Source organism: Periophthalmus magnuspinnatus, chromosome 24, assembly GCF_009829125.3.
Source record: "Periophthalmus magnuspinnatus isolate fPerMag1 chromosome 24, fPerMag1.2.pri, whole genome shotgun sequence".
Lineage (NCBI taxonomy): Eukaryota > Metazoa > Chordata > Actinopteri > Gobiiformes > Gobiidae > Periophthalmus > Periophthalmus magnuspinnatus.
Genome location: NC_047149.1, coordinates 25,403,609 through 25,423,639, shown reverse-complemented (window position 1 = coordinate 25,423,639; position 20,031 = coordinate 25,403,609). Strand labels below are relative to the sequence as shown.

General features: G+C 41.0%; 1 protein-coding gene across 2 annotated transcripts in view; it reads left to right on the top strand.

Moving 5' to 3' along the window:
* Positions 1 to 14,379: 14,379 nt before the first annotated feature.
* The window catches only part of pak5 (p21 protein (Cdc42/Rac)-activated kinase 5), a 121,670-nt gene continuing 116,018 nt past the window's right edge, over positions 14,380 to 20,031 (top strand). For both annotated transcript variants that reach the window (XM_033991232.2, XM_055232054.1), the window contains exon 1: positions 14,380 to 14,469. The gene's annotated coding sequence lies outside the window, so the exon portion shown is untranslated. The remainder of the gene's footprint in view (positions 14,470 to 20,031) is intronic.

Genomic DNA, 20,031 nt, shown 5'->3' with positions numbered 1-20,031 from the left:
ACTTTAAAGTAAATACGTTTTACTTTTACTTCAGTATATTTGAAATCTAAACTCATTCTACTCATTTTATACCTGGTCTGAAAAGTGTTATTATTATTGTTGTAAGATAATAAAAATACTATTAAATATTTGACCCGCTGAAAAGGCTGAGCGGTTAAAACTAAAATATAACAACACATATACAAATAAAAACAGCCAGAATTAAAAGATGAATTGAACTGGGAACAAAATTCAGCACAAATCACAACATTCGAGTCTTTATTAAACCTTAAAATCTTTTGAGAAAAACATTTACGTTTTACTCCAAGTACATTTTAAACAGGTGCTTTAATACTTTTACTTAAGTAGATTTTTTCATGTGATACTTTCAGTTTTACTTGATTCTTTTTTTTTCTCTCTGGTGTCTCTAGTTTTACTTACAAAATTCCAACACTTCATAGTAATTATAGATTATACCAGGAAACAAATAATAATATAATGTCCAAACACTTCAATGCTGGAATAAATTAATGTTTCATATCTGGTTTACAGACATGTGAGGATTGATCGTTTCTGGTGTAAGAGTCAAACGGGACCAAGAGTCTGAAACGTGAAGTTAGAAGAGTTTAATTAACTCCACAGGTAGAACGAGCAAAGAAGCAACAGAAACTCAGGAAAGGAAAGAAAGAGAGTCCTGAGATGTGCATGTAGACAGCTTTTTGTGTGTTTCTCTCTTTCTCTCTTTCTTTCTCTCTCTTTCTTTCTTTCTCTCTTTCTCTTTCTCTTTCTTTCTCTCTTTCTCTTTCTTTCTTTCTCTTTCTCTCTCTATCTCTTTCTTTTTCTCTTTCTTTCTCTCTTTCTCTTTTTCTTTGTCTTTCTTTCTCTTTCTTTCTTTCTCTCTCTCTTTCTTTCTCTCTCTCTCTCTCTCTCTTTCTATCTCTCTTTCTCTTTCTTTCTCTCTTTTTCTCTTTCTTTCTTTCTTTCTTTCTCTTTCTCTCTTTCTTTCTCTCTTTCTCTTTCTTTCTCTCTTTCTTTCTTTCTTTCTTTCTCTCTTTCTCTATCTCTTTCTTTCTCTCTTTCTCTTTCTTTCTCTCTTTCTCTCTTTCTTTCTCTTTCGTTCTCTTTCTTTCTCTTTCTTTGTCTTTCTTTCTCTTTCTCTTTCTTTCTCTCTTTCTTTCTCTCTCTCTTTCTCTCTTTCTCTCTTTCTTTCTCTTTCTTTCTCTTTCTTTCTCTTTCTTTCTCTTTCTTTCTTTCTTTCTTTCTCTTTCTCTCTCTCTCTTTCTTTCTCTCTCTTTCTTTCTCTCTCTTTCTTTCTCTCTCTTTCTTTCTCTCTCTTTCTTTCTCTCTCTTTCTTTCTCTCTCTTTCTTTCTCTCTTTCTTTCTCTTTCTCTCTCTCTCTTTCTCTCTCTCTCTTTCTCTCTCTTTCTTTCTCTCTCTTTCTTTCTCTCTTTCTTTCTCTCTTTCTTTCTCTCTTTCTTTCTCTTTCTCTTTCTCTCTTTCTCTCAAAATTCAACATTTTTACTCTCTCTATTTACTTATCTATCCATCATTCACTTCCTCTCTCTTTACTGAAAAATGTAGAACGCAAACAAATCCACTGAACGATATCTGAGAGTTTATTCTGTTGTTGTGTTGATCCGTTAGCCTAACTGCTAGCTTACATTTTTGATAAACGTTCTGTCTCTGTCGTACCTGAGCGTCTCGACTCCTCATCTGCAGCAGACGCCCTATTATCTTTGCCTTTTTTCTTCATCGCGCTGATTCTTTAGATTTGAGACGACTTTTAAACTTTTATTTTATCAGTTTAGCTAACGAGGTGCTAGCTTTGACACCGCGTCACCATGACAACCGCGTAGAACTGGGTTGTGTGTTTGTTGTGCTTAGCAACGGGACTCGCTTATCGGGTTTTAACTGCTTTTTATGAAGTTATTGGGTTATTTTTGAATATTTACAGACGCGCTGAGGCAAAACACAGACTTTAAATAAAAGCATAACTGTTAAAACACACAGTGATGCCCGTTAAATATGTTTCCACCTTTCAAAATGCGCTTAAATCGTTCTATGCACAAATCAAAACTCATCTGAAGCGAGAGAATAGACTTTTAAATGGTTTTACGTGTGATATTTGTGCGTTATGTGACTTTATGCCCGTTTGGTTGCCTGGTTACAGGAGCTGGCCACCACCAGTCCTCCAGAGGGCGCACCGTGCACAGTGTCTTTTTGGTTTTCACTCGCTCTGTTCTTTAGTCGTTTGCCGCACATGTTTGAGTTTTGTCCAAAAGTTTGCAGGTTCTTTAAAATGTTCAAATGCTATAGATTTGTTTGCTAAAAGTGGCTGCCTCAGTCGTTAGCGAAGGACCGCGGAAGGTTATTATGAAACGTTTGAACGCGTAAATGTTGATTTGTACACTGGCAAATAGAAGAAGAAAAAATTACGCTTACAAATGTTGTTTTACAGTTACAAATTTGTAATTTTACACGTACAAATCTGAAAATTACGCTCACGAGTTTTGAGACATTTGTTGCGCCGAGTTTGTCTCAAGATTCGTGAGCGCAGCGGATGACGACAGCAGGGGGCGGGGCTAGAGGGGGCGGGGTTACTGTGGCAACGGCTAAACTGGTTGAAATACAGTGAAGGAGCAGCAGATATGTGCGTAGATAAAGTCAGTGCGGCTACAAAAGCGTTAAGTTTTTCAGTAAACGACATGTTAGCATTAGCGCCTGATGCTAGTGGACTTTTCCTCAGCAGCCTGTCCGCCCCCTCTAGCCCCGCCCCCTGCTGTCTTCAGCCGCTGCGCTCACGAATCTTTTTGAGACAAACTCGGCGCAACAAATGTCTCAAAACCCGTGAGCGTAATTTTTAAGATTTGTTCGTGTAAAATTACTAATTTGTAAACGTAAAACGACATTTGTGAGCATTTTTTTTTTTTTTTTTTTGCCAGTGTATAAATCAACATTTATACTTTCAAATGACATTTCCATGGAAACGAACAGGAAGAGGCGCTAATCAAGCCCGAAAACGAGTCAGGTTTGTGGAAATGCAAGCCCACACAGAGTAAAGATGGAGTTTTTCCAGTTCATTAAACAAAACCAAAATGGAAAAAACAAAAAAACACACTTGTATATTAATCTCTTTCCGGGCTAAAACGTTACACACTGTGGCTTTAAATCTCATCACCAGTTACCTGCAAGTTTGTACTTTCTGTTTTACTTTTATTTGTGAGGGATCGTGTACAAATGCATTAATCTTACAAAATAAAAGATGATTTGTACCAGATGTAACTTTATTATTAACTTTATTTATTATAAGACAAACGGTTCATCATTAAAATTTGCAGGAAAATACAATAAAACGTCCGTAAGTCCAGTTCACGATGTTTCCAAACGCGTATAAAACATCATTCTGTGCGAGTTTATAGCTTTGTCTGTGTTTTTAGTGCGTTCTGTTGTAAATAACGACTGTGAATGTGACTAAAACAGCATATGTCGGGGGGATAGTTTATCTGTGCGCGGATTTAAACGTATGTAATGATCTTATATGAACAGATTGAGCCGTATCGAAGAGGAGCTGCTGCGGCGGCGCCAGAAACAGATTGTAACAGGATCAGACCAGCCAATGAGCAAATGGGCTTTAGGACGGGTTTAGAACAACGCGCGGAGACAGACGGGCTCTATGTGTGGAACTGTTTTCACTGCTGCCGTTGATAACTTAAAAGATCGTGTCCGTGTGTGCGTCTTTATTCACCTCCAGAGACGTTAAATGACCTGAATTTACAAGATTTAAACGATTGATTCAATGTCTGACTGTGTAAAGAAGCGAACTGAGGCTAGCAGTTATAGCGGCTAATCTAGTGCTGAGTTTCATATTTGTAGCTCCGACGTGAGTATCATAGCAACCAAAGAGCCAATCCGGAGCGAGGATGTTGAAGGTAACGCCCGTTCCCGCCCACACCGCCGGTTTAGCAGAGAGCGGACGCTTAGCAACGCTGTCAATCAAACCTGTTGCTAACGCTAACAGGAGTGACCTCGAGCGGTGAAAAGGCGCCCGGTTTGTCTGTTTTTAATGTTTCATATCTGATTTACAGACATGTGAGGATTGTTTGTTTCTGGTGTAAGAGTCAAACGGGACCAAGAGTCTGAAACGTAAAGTGAGAAGAGTTTAATTAACTCCACAGGTAGAACGAGCAAAGAAGCAACAGAAACTCGAAAGGAAAGAAAGAGAGTCCTGAGATGTGCATGTAGACAGCTTTTTGTGTGTCTTTCTTTCTTTCTTTCTTTCTTTCTTTCTCTCTCTCTCTTTCTTTTTCTCTCTTTCTTTCTTTCTGTCGCTTTCTTTCTCTCTCTCTTTCTCTCTTTCTTTCTTTCTTTCTCTTTCTTTCTCTTTCTTTCTCTTTCTCTCTTTCTCTCTCTCTTTCTCTCGCTCTCTCTCTTTCGCTCTTTCTCTCTTTCTCTCTCTCTTTCTCTCTCTCTCTCTTTCTCTCTCTCTCTCTTTCTCTCTCTCTTTCTCTCTCTCTCCCTCTTTCTTTCTCTCTCTCTTTCGCTCTCTCTTTTGCTCTCTCTTTTCGCAGTTCAACATTCGCTTGTTTTCTGTTGATTAATTTGTCTTTTTCTGTTTCATTGTTGATTTTCAAACTTTGTGTTGGTTAAATAAAAAAATACATTGAATTAAAATAATAGTTTAATAGTTTACCCTGAACTATTTTAATATAATTTGTTCATGTTTGGCGGATCGATGGTCTGTAGTATGGAATAAACATACGTCTTTAATTTTACTCAACACATTTTTACATTTTTATTGCCAGAGAAAACACAAAAACAACAGCTCGGTTTGATCTCCATGGAGATTTCTGTTTAATGCCATTCTGTGGAACATTACAGGCAAAATAACATCTGCATGAAGAACAGAAGGTTTTACATCCTCCAGCTAAAATACCAAATGTTAATAACACAAAAACAATGAGACTCAGAAGGCGGGTATGAAGTATTTTTGGTGGATTTATTATTTAAAACATTCACATTTCAGAGATAATTCATACGTGATTTTTCTATTGTCTGTGCTGAATCTTTATCTGAGCCGTACAGTTGACTTCTTCTTCTCCTGAGTTTTTTTTTTTCCAGACACGAGGAGCACACGCTGTAGTCGAGCGAGGCAGTAATCATGATGTCATTTTGTAGTAGTATCTGTCCTTTTATAGAATCGACCAATGGGAGCGCAGAAGAGGAAGGAGGACGCTGGTGCTAGGCAGAACAGAGCATCCTGGCAGCGGCCGTTTAACTCCTTTTTAGAAGCTTTTTTTTTTTTTTTTGGGCATTGTTCCAACTCCTCCCTGTGATTCTCTTTGTTTTTGTCCCGTTAAAAGACAAAGTGACGTGTTTTTTTTTTTACCTCAGGAGCCGGTGCAGAAACAGACCGATGAACGAGAGCAACCTGTGGCTCTTTTCTCTCAATCGCTCGGGTGTAGATGACGTCACCCCAGACATGTCCTCCAGCTCCTCCGGTGGGGCCCCATGGCGTTCCCAGGCCGCCTAGAGAGATGTTCCGGGCACTTAAAGATGCATTATGTAGCTTTTATAGAGTCGAGGGTCGGCTACCTGCTTGTTTCCGTGGAGATGTTGTTGTTTTTTGTCTGGACATTTCCACAGTCTGGCAGCAGCTCCACTGATCTGAAGGTTGCCGGTTCGAATCCCGCTCTCGACATAAACATAAATATCGGTCGAGCGGTCGGATCGATTGACCCACAGGTTGTCTGTGCGATTCCAGCTCCCACAAATGAACGCTGTCGTCGTGTCGTTGGGCAAGACACTTAACCCGCCTCACCCCTTGTGTGTGTGTGTGCACCGGTGTGTGAATGTGTGTGTGATGCATTTTGAGTGACTTGAAGGTGGAAAAAGTGTGTATTTAATATATTTCTACTATATGTTAAATTTTGGGCTCAATATTTAAAGCTTCACTGTGTAACTTTTCAACTCGCAACTTACACGTCTCAAGGGAAACGTTCCGCAATATGGCATTTAACTTAACTGTCTTGCGTTTAACTCAATAACAGCTTTTATTGTGACATAAAAACACCTTAAAACACATGCTTTCTAATGGAGAGCGAGGTCGCCACTCCACAGATCTGACCTGTAACTTGACCTGTCTGCCGCGTCACCTGCTGTTTGTCTTCGTGGAAAACAGATGGGAATTTCCACAGTGTAGCTTTAAACTCAAGACAATGGCAAAGAAGCAAAAAGAACACGTCCATGGAAGTATTTGGTTGCATATTTCCACCAGAAAAGTGACATAGTGTTGCTTTAATGTGTTGGTTTTGTGACGTTGTTGGACTTTGGCTTTAGCTTTTTGTGATTCTGGTTTCAACACATCTGAATTTTTGTTTATTTATCGAGACGTTTGTGACAAAATCCTGTCTCCTGCTTCATCAGTGCAACCACAAAATCAGTACAAACCTTAGACGTTTTTTATTTTATTTTTAATTTTCAATAAACGATAAACGCCCAGAAAGTCCAGTTAACGACGCCACCCGAATCCCAGCAGGACGGCCAAAAACGACGTCTTTAATATTAACTAAACACAACACGAATACAACTGTGAAACACCCAATCGAGAGCGGGGAGGGGGAGCGTTCAAAGAAAATGATATTTCCACAGTTGCCATGGGGACAGCAGCATGTTCTGGAGATAGTGACGCGTCTGTGCGGCGTTTACACGAGCTCAGACTGGAAAAGGCTTTAAGTACGTGAGCGCTGACATTAGAACAATATAAAGTGTAATACAGTGTAAAAGTGTGTAGTTGTAGTAGTGAGTTTGTCATTCATAGTAACCTGAGGTGCTACCGGGGGCCACCACTAGAGGGAGGTGTCCAATGGAAAGTGAGGGAGCAGTTTTCCTGTGTTGAAAGAAATGGGATGGTTAAATAAATAGTTACTACGCCCGAATGATTCTTTTATAAACAGTTTGTCCTTTATGAATGAAGTTTTATGGCTGATTAAAGGTCCGATATTACAAAAAATGTACTTTTATAACCGTTAAGCTGCGTTAGAATGTTGTTTCTTTCTCAAAAACACACCTGGAGTTATGTTTTGTTTCATTCACACACGTCTAAATGATCCTGGATTATCTGACTGTTGCTCAAAATCCTCCGTTTCAACTTGTGATGTCACGAAGTGGTAATTTTAAACTTAGCGATGATTTTTAACCTTAAGTTGTTGTTTATGTCTCTGGATATTTTTACCTTTTGCGCAATAAAATGTCTCCAATATCGGCGGGTACATCGAGGAGTGACGCAGTGTCGATGAGGCTAAAACAACAGCTGTGACTAAAATGAAGGTGTGTGGAGTTTAAAAACACAGCGGAGCACTTCCTGTATCGCCACACGATGACATCACAAGGTGGAGCGGAGTGTTTTCAGTTTGAGAGAAGAACACAACATTAAAAAACATAGATCAGAAAATAGTTTAATACGTGCTCTTTAAAGTATACTTATTATAAAAATGACAGCGGAGATTGCTTTAAAGATGCACTACGTAACCTCAAAGTGTGACAGACTCATCCGTTTCCATGGAGACGAGCAAGGCCAAGCTACAGGTCAGATCTGCGATGTGCGTACCCTTCGAAAGTGTTTTGTTTTTTTGTTTTTTTCAGCCATAACATCACGTGTAATTGATTAAATGTAAGTTAGATGAGTTTAACATTTCAGGCGACGCAAAAACATCTCTATGGAGACATGGAGTAGGTGGTGGAAACTCCACAGTGCAGCTTTAAAGGGCCTATGTCACGCTGTTTTCTGACCTTTATTATGTTTTAATGTTATTTCCTCGTCACAAACGGACCCGGAGTTGTATTTTGTTTCATTCTCACATGTTTAACACGCAAACCTGCAGATTTAGGCTGAGTTCTTCTCTCACACTGAAAGAAAACGCTCTGTTCCACCTTGTGATGTCATCATGTGGCGATACAGGAAGTGCTCCGCTGTGTTTTTAAACTCCACACACCTTCATTTCTAGAATCATTTGGATCATTTCAGCCGCTGGAATTCCTGCCAATCTCTACTGAGCTAAAGGTAAAAGGAGGAGCTGTTAACGCTGAAAACTACCACTTGATGACATCACAAGGTGGAACGGCGCGTTTTGAGCTTTGGAGATGTGGATAAATGTCACATGTGTTTGCGAGATTTGATCACACCCCAGAGAAAAATGTGTTCTGTACTTCAGCATTTTATTAAACCTGTGCTAATGATCGTGTACAGCGTCTGAGGAGAAGTCGAGTTACTTTAAAAAAATGTACTCGAGTAAATGTAACTAAGTACTACCCACGTCTTTCCTACTTGGATTTGATATGTGTAATTTATTCCGTGGATAAGCTTTTGCCTTTGCTCAAATCATCAGAAGGGTAGTTGAAATGTTAAAATGATAAAAGAGCGAGTGTTGATTTTATGAATATGTCTTGAAACGTGATTGGTTAAGAGGTAAAGGTCGCAGGCTGTGATTGGCCGATACCAACAAACAGGTGAGAAGAGGTTCTGATCTGTTCTAATGTCGTTTCTTCGTCACAAACAGACCTGGACTTGTGTTTTTTGTTTCATTCGCACATGTTCAACGCACAAACCCTGCAGATTTAGGCTGAGAAAATGCTCTGTTCCACCTTGTGATGTCATCATGTGGTGATACAGGAAGTGCTCCGCTGTGTTTTTAAACTCCACACACCTTCGTTTATAGAATCATTTGAATCATTTTAGACTGGGAATTCCTGCTAATCTACCACTGAACTAAAGGGTAAAAAGAGCTGTTCACTTAAACTGCCACTTCATGACATCACAAGGTGGAACAGAGCGTTTTGAGCTTTGGAGATGTAGACAATAATGAAAGAAAACACAACTCCAAGTCTATTTTTGAGGAGATAATATTATAACATGACTTAAAGCTACAAGAGTCAACTTTGTGTAATATAGTCCCTTTAAAAACACAGTGGAGCACTTCCTGTTTTACCACATGACATCACGAGGTGGGACAGAGTGTTTTCAGTTTGAGAGAAGAACTAAATATGCCTAAAAATATGCAGGGTTTGTGTGTTAAACGTGTGTGAATGCCAACTGCCAACTAAAGGTAAAAAGAGCTGTTAAGTTAAACTACCAATTGATGACATCACAAAGTGGAACAGAGCGTTTTGAGCTTTGGAGATGTAAACAGACTGATAAGAAAGGGTTAATAATGAAACAAAACTCAACTCTAGGTCTGTTTTTAAGGAGAATACAGCATTAAAACACGATTTAAAGCTCTTGAGAGTCAGTTTTGTGTCATTTAAACGTCTAAATCCTTGTATCTACACCACAGACTCTCACGTTTTACGCTTATTCCCCTTTTTGCCTCTTCTGTCTCTGCTCCTCGGATCTCGCCGCACGTTTCTATCGATAAGAGCAGACGGGCAGGTGGTCGGCAGCTGTAGACAAAAGTTCACCTATTGAAAGTGCGCACAGCCGAGCCAGATCTGTGTCGGCGATACAAAAAACAGATGCTGGAGGACAGAGTCTAGACACATCTGATATTTTTCCTATTCTATAACTCCTCTGCATCCTACACCACAGCTGCTACAGTGATTTTTACAGTGTGTGTTTGGTCACATGGTCGCGGTTAAAGTGCGTGTGACAGAACAGACTACACGTTTTTTAAAAAAGGTTCAAGTTTTCTTCACAAACTGCCACGTGACTGCTTTAAAACAACGATAAATATATTTGAAAAAACATGAAAACTGAGTGAAAGTCGTATACGCTTAAAGATTCACAGTAAAGATGTCCCTGGTTTAATTCTGAGGTGGGTTCAACCAATCACAGTGAAGCAGATGGCGATGTAAAGTGTGTATATCTAAAGTATGTCAAACATGTTGGAGGATTAGATTTTAGCTCAATATCACGTTTTCTTCTATAAACTGGTGCAATAAGACGATTTACTGGACGATCTTGGCCTAAAACGTCTCATAATTTTCAACTTTTACTTCTACAAAGCTGTTCTGTCTTTACAAAACACATTTGGACCATGTTTTACCTTACACCAGGGCTGGTTCAGCGTATAAGCAGACTAGGCACTTTGCTGAGGGCCCCAAAGCCACCAGGGGGCCCCCAAGAGCTCATACTGGAATACTGGAAAATAATGTAAAATGTAAAGTTATACTAGAAAGTGCTCAGGTGTTTACAGCAGCTTAAATATCTATAAACATTACATTTGTTTTATTTATGTGTTTACACCCCCGAGGTGCCGCTGAGGTACTTTTGAAAGGCTGTTTCACGACTTAGATTAAAATATTTCAGTCTTTTGGTCATATAAATACAAAATGTCAACGTCAAATGTGAGTCACGAACAGCTGAGCCCAGGTTCATCCACTGCCGAGGGGCCCAGAGACACATTTTGCTCGGGGGCCCCCTAAAAGCTAGAGCCGACCCTGCCTCACACGTTTGTATTTTAAGGAAATAAATGTTGTTTTCAGTCTCCGCTTTGGTATCGGTTGATATCGGGGATCGGCAGATACGTAAACCAAAGTATCGTCGTAGTAATATTAATTTTTTACTTCTTCTTTGGATCTTTCCGTCAAGCTAACACACACACACACACACACACACACACACACACAGTAAGCACGTCCACTACATCCCCAAGATACTTCAGTAATAAATGTATTGCAGTAGCAGTACTCTTACATTTGTGTTTCCTACAGCTCCTTTAAATATGATTAAGTTTGACTCATTTTTGTGTCTTGAACAGATTTTGTGCTTTATGTAATGTCTCAAATTATAAATCCGATGTTACGTCCAGACCGTGACTCTTTCTTCAGTAGTAGTAGTAGTTTCTTGAATTAGTTTTACTTCCACTTAGATAATCTTTCCTTTATTTTGAAGTAACACTCGCCTGCCCTTACTCGCGTGGATTTTTTCGTTTCTCGTGATAAAAAGCATCGACAATAACAGTTTGTGACACATTTTATATAATCGTGATAATCTCCAGAATGTGCAGAAAAAAACGACTTATCCATAGGGGAGTCGACGGGGGGACAAAGGGGTCTGTTATCCTGGGGTTTAGGGGGCCCAGAATTGAACCTCATCCTATTAGTTTGTATTAGAGGGGCCCCATGTGACACTTTTTTACCCCGGGCCCTCAAAATATCAGTCGACGGCCCTGATCGTACAAAATATTCTCCGCTCGATCGTAGTTTCGTAGTTTTTTCACTGATAACAAAGCACCAGACTATAACCGTTCTTTAAACACGAAATTCATAAGATTAAAATGATAATTATTCACATCCATAACATTTTACAGCACGTGTGTCAAACTCGAGGCCCGGGGGCCAAATGCGGCCCGCCACGTCATTTTATGTGGCCCGTAAATTAAGGCTTGACTGTCATTTTAAAATAAATCTGTGCTGGTTTAATGTTTGCAATGACAATAAACGTATGAGATTTTCCAACAAGTGACACTAAGAAATATTTGCAAATAATCATCACAAAATGTTCAGGAAGAGGAAAATTGTCGGTGTGGAAGGAAGTTTCAAGAAAGACGCTAAAGGTGAATACAAGTTTGTGCTTTAAGGAGAAAATCTGTGTTTTTTTGTGTTATGAGGCGAAGTCGGTACAATCTACGTCGACATTTTGACACCAAACACGGAGCTAAGTATGAAAAAGTGAGTCTGCAAGAAAAACAACAAATTGTCCAATAATTAAAAGGCTGTTTTTGAATCAGAGCTGAAGGTTCTGACCAGATACACACTTTAAAAATGTCAGTTTATCAGGAAATTCACATACAGAAAGTTATTTAACAAGTTTAAAAGTAGTTACATTTATTTTACATGACATTTGTTTATATTTAGTGACATTTATCCATTTTGCTGATGTGACACCTGTTTTACACTGTCAGCAGCTTTAAAAATGATCGTGATAATCGTGATTAATCGCAATTATTTTGGCCTTTATAACCGTGACAGGAAATTTCAGCATCGTCCCAAGTCTGTTCCAGAGTGAATAAAGACGTCAAACTTTACTTTTTTCACATTATGAATCAAATATTACATCCAGACAGCTTTGTATTTTTGAAGCAACACTCGCCTGCTCTTACTTGTGTGCATTTTTGACCGCTCTGCCCTCTTCTGCAGCGAATAAAGACGTCAAACTGCCCGAAGACGTTGGTATTTGACTTTTGCAGAGACGTTTTGAGTTGGGAGGAGCAGACGGAGCGGAGGGGCAGAACTGACAACTTCATACTCGCTCAAAACCAAGGAGCGTTTTAAAATCTCAGTCACCCACAGCGTTCGGCTCCAGTCAAATGAAGCTCGTCGAGGCTAGAGCAGTTATAGCAACCAAAGAGCCAATCAGGAGCGAGGATGTTGTAAGTAACGCCCCTTCCTGCCCGGATTTGTTGGTTTAGCAGGGAGCGAGAGGTTAGCATCTCTCAAACTGTCCGTCAAACCTGTTGCCAACGCTAACAAGAGCGACCTCAGGGAAAGAAGGCGCCGGATTTGTCTGTTATTAATGTTCATATCTTGATTTACAGACACAATAGTGAAATAAAAACCCCAGGATCATGTAGAGGGTTAATACGAACATTTAAGACCAGAATGACGAGTCACAAAAAACAAATTAAAAAAATTAATAAAAATAAACAAAAAACAAAAAAAAACAACTCAAAATAACAGAAAACATCAAAAAAAAAAAAAAAAAAAAAAAAAAAAGAAGAAAAAAATAACGCAAAATAAAAAAAAAAGAGGAAAAAATAAACTCAAAATAACTCCAAATAAAAAACCCAGGATCATGTAGAGCGGGTTAATACGAACATTTAAGACCGAAATGACGAAAAAAATAAAAAATAAATAAAAATAAACAAAAACCAAAAAAACCCAACTCAAAATAATAGAAAACAGCAAAAAAAAAAACTAAGAAGAAAAAAGAAGAAAAAAAAAACCTCAAAATAAAAAAAAAAGAAAAAAAAAAGGAAAAAATAAACTCAAAATAACTCCAAATAAAAAACCCAGGATCATGTAGAGGGTTAATACGAACATTTAAGACCGAAATGACGAGTCTCAGAGCAGCAGTTTTTCAATAGAAAGTGAATTGGAGCCAGGAAGTGCGTTATGATCACTTCCTGTTTGTAACGCGGCAGCTAGCAGGTTAGCTATGTCCATCTATATATACAGTACAGTCTATGCTTTTCTTGCTAACACATTTTGAAGTTTGATGAATCACTGAAGTAAATATAGATGATAAACGATAATAGTGAAAATGATTTATAGCACTGACACAACAACCCAAGAGCAGATTTAAACAACAATAACTAAATCTACAGTATTGTTAAAAATCAGGAAGTGCTCCACTGTGTTTTTAAACTCCACACACCTTCATTTCTAGAATCATTTGGATCATTTCAGCCTTGGAATTATTACCAACCTCGACTGAACTAAAGGTAAAAGGAGCTGTTCACTTGAAAACTACCACTTGATGACATCACAAGGTGGAACAGAGCATTTTGATCTTTGGAGATGTTACAGACTAATAATAAAGTGTCACTCAAACATGTGTGAATGAAACAAAACACAACTCCAGGTCTGATTTTGAGGAGATAACAGCGTCAGAACATGATTTAAAGCTACAAGAGTCAGTTTTGTGTCATACAGGACCTTTAAGATTTGATTTGAGGCTCACATTGAATAATCTTATATATATTTCTAATCCAGCGGTGTCTAAACGTTTCTCATTAGGGGCCACATATAAAAACACAGATAAAGCTGAGGGCCGATTGAGGGCCATAGACTGTTGGCCAATACAGTGAATACCTCAAATCTCTGTTAAACTGAACCACTAGACCTTTATTCACATTTACATCCTCACAGGACACATTAAATATTTGATATGGGCTTGTTAAAGTAGATTTTCAGAAGTGCACAGTAAAAAGTACAGTTTAAGGTAATATGGGCCAAGAAAAATGTGTCTGAGGGCCGCATTTCGCCCCGGGCCACAGTTTGGACATGCCTGTTCTTTGCATTAAAATAAATAAATGAACCAGACTTTCTGTGTCCTGTATGTTGTGTCTATATTCAGCTCCATCTGTGCAGTGTCAGAGTCTCTCAGTATCTGGGCCCCGGGTCAGCCTCAGGTCTCTCCTGCCCGGCCTCCTGGAGCCTCCCGGAGCCTCCTGGGGCCTCTCCACCGGCCTCTCCACCGGCGCAGGAGCTGTCCATACCGGGTGCAGGTGCTGCGTATTGGCTGCGCTCCCCGCCCTCTCCGGCGCCACAGCGCGCGCTCATTCGCTCTCTCCTCCCAACACCCCGGATGTAGCCCACACCACGGCTCCTCCACTACTCCTCCTCCTCCTCCTCCTCCTCCACTCCACTCAGTCAAAATAACATGGCGCAGGCGGATACATAGCGGCAACCCTGTAATAACAACAAACAGCACAGTAACAGGACAGACCCAGAGACAGAGACGGGAATGTGAGCGTCTGGACCGCGCGTGAGGAGGTAAGAGCGCGGCGTTTGGCGTTTGCGTCCTGCCTGCGTGACTTTGCCTTGGAAACGATGTGGCTGTTTGGCTGGTTCTTGCAGGCGTTTTTTGGAGGAGACGAATGCTTCCAATTTGCAGAAGGTTAGGGTTTTGTTTTTTGTTTTTTTACGCTGTGTCTGTGGAAATAGATGCGGGATTACGCGCCGCGGTGAATCAGCGGGTTTGGTGCGTTTTGGAGACATAGCGCACGTTGTCATGGCTGTCGACCGCTGTCCTTGGTGTTGAACTGGGTGGGCAGCCTCGCATCTTGTAATCTAGCAGCAGAATCACCAATTTTGCCCGCGTTTTAGATGGGAATGTGTTGCCAGATGTGAAAATGAGACGTTTTTGTTGCAGATTTTCTTTGCCAGACAGTTGAAAAATCCCCCTTGTGCGTGTGTCTTCCCTGCTCTGATAATCCTATAGGAGCCTAGTGTCTGTAGTGAGTTTGAATGGGCTGGTGTTCATCCTCTGTCTACATGCTAGCATCCTCAAGGCTACTATGTTACCTCATGCTATTGATGCTGTGTTTGAACAAAGTGGTGCCTTTCTTAGACCTTTTGAACCAGATTTATCTTAAAGCAAGAGGCAAACGGGCCAAATATGCACAAAAACGTTGATTTCTTTTCAGTCTGGATAATAAAACCAACTCTGACCTGATGTTCACCCAGGGATAATCGTGCAGGCCTGATTTATATTGTAAATTTTCACTTTTATTATTGTGTAAAAGACCTACAGCTGTATTTGCTTTTCATTATTGTGCCTGTTTGTAACCTTAAAGCAGGGTCTCAAACTCGTGGCCCGGGGGCGAGTTACGGCCCGCGAGACGATATTTTGTGGACAGTATGAAAGTTTAATGTTAGCGTGGCGAGTTTAGTTGTGCGTAGAAGCTTCCGTTGTAATTTGTAAACCCCAAACGCGCACTGTGGTCGGCCGTTTGTGCCGTTTGTCACCAAAGATTCAACAAATAACGACGTATATCCGTAAAATCCACATGAATTTGCGTATTTCCTCGTGTATTTTGAAAACAGTGAGGACGTTTGAGACTTTAACAAAGCTTTTTTTATGAAATACCTGCCTCAACCTGACTCTGCCTCCTTCGGCCCCCAGATAATTTGAGTTTGAGACCCCTGCCTTAGAGTTTTTTATTTTTATCCAGCTGCTTAAACTGCATTTTACACCTTATATCATAAATACACCATAGGCACTTTTACTATTGTTGTCCTCTTAGGCTTCCGTAGACGACTAAAGGCCTACAGCTATGTTCGTTTTCCTTTATTGTGCGTAACACGAGTTTTTTTTTTTAATCCAGCTGCTTAAACTGCATTTCATTCATATCTTTCAACTCTATTTCCGTCTATTTTTAGTTTAGTTTAGTCTTTATTTGACGGGACGGTGCACAGAGACGCTGAGACGGGTCCCGCCGGAGGAGCCGGAGGAAGCGTCTGGGGTGACGGGAGTCCGGGAGTCCTTGTTTAGACTCCTGCCCCCTGCGACCTTACCCCGGATAAACGGAAGAAAGTGGATGGATGGATGTACAGAGGCATTACGCTAATAAGAAACAGAGTCCTGCATCAGATTATCGCGGAGTAGCTAGTTTCCATTTGCGGTTCCTGATTTACAGAAATAAATTATACAGCGTAGTTATGTTCAGAACAACGAGAGCGATTCACACGGTCCACTCTCTGACCCAAACACACTCACGCACAACATGACACGTGTACGACGCAACCGCACGTCTCAAACAAAACGTTAGCCGTGCACAAAACCGCCGCGCATGAGTTAGCTTCATCTTATAAAAGGCACGCAACGCACTTTACATCAGGAAACCACTCGCACATTCACACACGAGAGTAAACACACACACACCACAGACTGAGCGAGCGCGACGTCACCCACAGCGTTCGGCTCCAGTCAAATGAAGCTAATCGAGGCTAGCAGTTATAGCGGCTAATCTGGAGCAGAGTTTCTTATTTGGAATTCCGACCGCGAGTATCATAGCAACAAAAGAGCCAATCAGGAGCGAGGTCGTTGAAGGTAACGCCCTTTTCTAGCCGCAAAACTGGTTTAGCAGGGAGCGGGCGCTTAGCAACGCTGTCAATCAAACCTGTTGCTAACGCTAGCGGGAGTAACCTCGGGGAAAGAAGGCGCCTGATTTGTCTGTTTTTAATGTTTATATTTTGATTTACAGACACAAAAGTGAAATAAAAACCCCAGGATCATGTAGAGGGTTAATACAAACATTTAAGACCAAAACGACGAGTCTGACAGCAGCAGAGACAGAGAGGAGACAGTTTTTCAATAGAAAGTGAATTGGAGCCAGAAAACGCGGTGCTAGCAGGTTAGCGCTGTCCATTTATATAAACATGTATAAAACACAATCACAGACTCGATTAATGACACACTCCAACCAATATGTTAAATAAACAGTGGAGTTTAAACATATTTCTTGCCCCTCGCTCCCGTTCTAACAGGTTTAAAGACAAACTGTGTAACTTTTCACGCTGGTTTCAATGTTATTTATGTTATTGCTTTGTCCAGTGGTGGAAGAAGTACTCAGCTTTGTTACTTAAGTAAAAGAACAGACACCACTGGAAAGAAATACTCAAGTAAAATAAAAAAAAAATCTACTTAAGTAAAATTATTAAAGTAACTGTTTAATAATGTACTTAAAGAGTAAAAAGTAAAAGTATTTCACACAGACTTTGAGTCTTATAAAGCGTCAAATGTGGTGATTTTGATAAAGATTTTTATTAAATTTTGTTCAACAGAAACAACTGAATGTATATTTTTTTCAGCTGCTTTTTATTTTATTTTTTGCTCAAATTTGCTTGATTTACAGACACAGTAGTGAAATAAAAACCCCAGGATCATAAAAAAATAAATAAAAAAATACTCAAAATTACAAAAAAAACCCAAAAAAAAAAAAACCAAAAAAAAAAAAACCTCATTAACAAAAAAAAAAAATCCCAAAACAAACAAACCTCAAAATAACTTATAAAATATATATATAGTAAAAATAACTAAAATAAAAACAAAAAAAAAACACCAAATCACTCAAAAAATACATAAATAAACACCAGGATCATGTAGAGGGTTAATCCGAACATTTAAGACCAAAATAACGAGTCTGACAGCAGCAGGTACAGAGAGAGGCGATGGTTTTTCAATAGAAAGTGAATTGAAGCCAGAGTCGACGGAGCAGGAAGTGCGCCTGTGCTCACTTCCTGTTTGGATCGCGGCGGCTAGCAGGTTAGCTATGCCCATTTACATCAACAGTCTATGACACAGACACTGGGAGCGAGGTGGGTTTAAGTGTCTTGCCCGAGAACGCAACGACGGTCTTTGGTTTGTGGGCGCCGGAATCGCACCGCCGACTTGTGATCCAGTGGGCAAACGCTCTACCGACTGAGCCACTGCCGCTCCTTTGTACGTTTCACTATAACATCAGTCCTTAGTTTGATGAAAACCCCAGTACACCAGTGTTACACAAGTGCGTCCGTGTGTTGTGCGGCGTAAACGCTACAGGCCACGGCGTTAGACACTTGACTAAACAGTTATTTTTAGCCGTTTGCTTCTTCTAGCGTTAGCATCTGTACTCCGCCGTTATCATCGACCTGGATTATGTAAACGCGGTCAAATACCATGAGATAGTTGTGAGTACGATTACTGCGCGCCTTAGACATTTCACACTGGGCTGAAAATAAGAGTGAACTCGTGTTAAATGCCTGGGAGACAGAAATAAGGGCAGGAGCAGGGGTCAGGGGTCAGGGGTCACGTGTTGGCTCCCAGTGGTCAGTCGCTCTGGATTCTTTTCTATCGTTTTGCACAAATGTTTTAAACTGATGTTATTTCAGTGTTTTTTTAAGGAGGCGCCAGTTTAAACTTTTAAACCGGGACTAAAGCGGGACTAAACCGGGACTAAACCAGGACTAAACCAGGACTAAACCACGACTAAACCAGGACTAAACCGGGACTAAAGTGGGACTAAACCAGGACTAAAGCAGGACTAAAGCGGGACAGAACCAGGACTAAACCGGGACTGAACCAGGACTAAACCGAGACTAAACTAGGACTAAACAAGGACTAAACCGGGACTAAACCGGGACTAAACCGGGACTAAACCGGGACTAAAGCAGGACTAAAGTAGGACTAAACCGGGACTAAAGTGGGACTAAACCGGGACTGAACCGGGACTAAACCGGGACTGAACCGGGACTAAAGCAGGACTAAAGCGGGACTAAACCGGGACTAAACCGGGACTAAACTGGGACTAAACTGGGACTAAACCGGGACTAAACCGGGACTAAACCAGGACTAAACCAGGTCTAAACCAGGTCTGAACCCGGACTCTCTGGGTCTCACAGATGTAGGTCAGTGTGTGTTGGTGGATTGGGGACATTAGGTCGTATCACAGGAGGATTACTCTGGACTTATCCTCCATTTTTTTATCACTCTTTTAATCAATGGAAGCCCCTCGGCCTCGGTGACCTCCAGGGGGCGCCACCTTTACCCTGGTTTCATAATCTCGGCCTCGGTGACCTCCAGGGGGCGCCACCTTTACCCTGGTTTCATGTTGTAGCGATTAACAATTTAAAACTAACTATTGCATAACATTAGAAAAATGAGTGTGTGTCAGTTCAAAGCTCCGCCTCCTCCTAGTCTCCATGGAGATGGTGTTGCTTTACTTGGAATGTTCCACAGTATGGCATTAAATTTATCCATCTTCTTGGTAGTGTGATGTCCAGCCAAGTGGTAGAGATCTAAAGGTTGCGGGTTTGATCGACAAACTTATTTCTCTCTTCTCTTCTCTCTTTCTTTCTCATTCTCACTCTATCCAACATGACCCCTCTCTCTCCCTCCTCCTCTCCTCTCTCTCTCTCTGCCTCTCTCTCCCCCTCACTCCCTCCTCCCCTCTATCCCCCCCTCTATCTCAGCCTCCCCCTCTCTCCCTCCACCTCTCTATCACCCTCTCTCTCTCTCCAAGTCTCCCTCCCCCTCTCTCCCCTTCTATCTCCCTCTCTTTCCCTCTCTTTCTCATCCCTCTCCTCCCTTTCTATCCCCCTCTCCCCTTCTCTCTCCCTCTCTTTCCCTCTCTTTCTCCATCCCTATCCTCTTCTCTCCTCCAGTCTCCTCCTTTTCTCTCCCCTTCTCCCTTCTGCTCTCTCCCCTTCTCTCTCCCTCTCTTTCCCTCTCTCTCCATCCCTCTCCTCCACTCTCCTCCCTTTCTCTCTCCCCCCTCTCACCTTCTCTCTCCCTCTCTTTCCCTCCCTTTCTCTCCCCCTCTCTCACCTTCTCCCTTCTGCTCTCTCCTCTCTCTCCCCATCCCTCCCACTAACTCTCCCCCTTCTCTCTCCCTCCCTCCCTCTCTCTCTGTGCGTGAGTATAGACCATTTACCATCTAAGTTACATGTCAGATCTGTGGAGAGGCCAATCCTCTCAAACCTCTGTAACCGATGAGTTTGAGCGATAAAGTGAAGAGTAAAACTAAAGTGATCTCCATGGAGACAGGACGACGCTTAACCCCCTGCCCTTCCAGA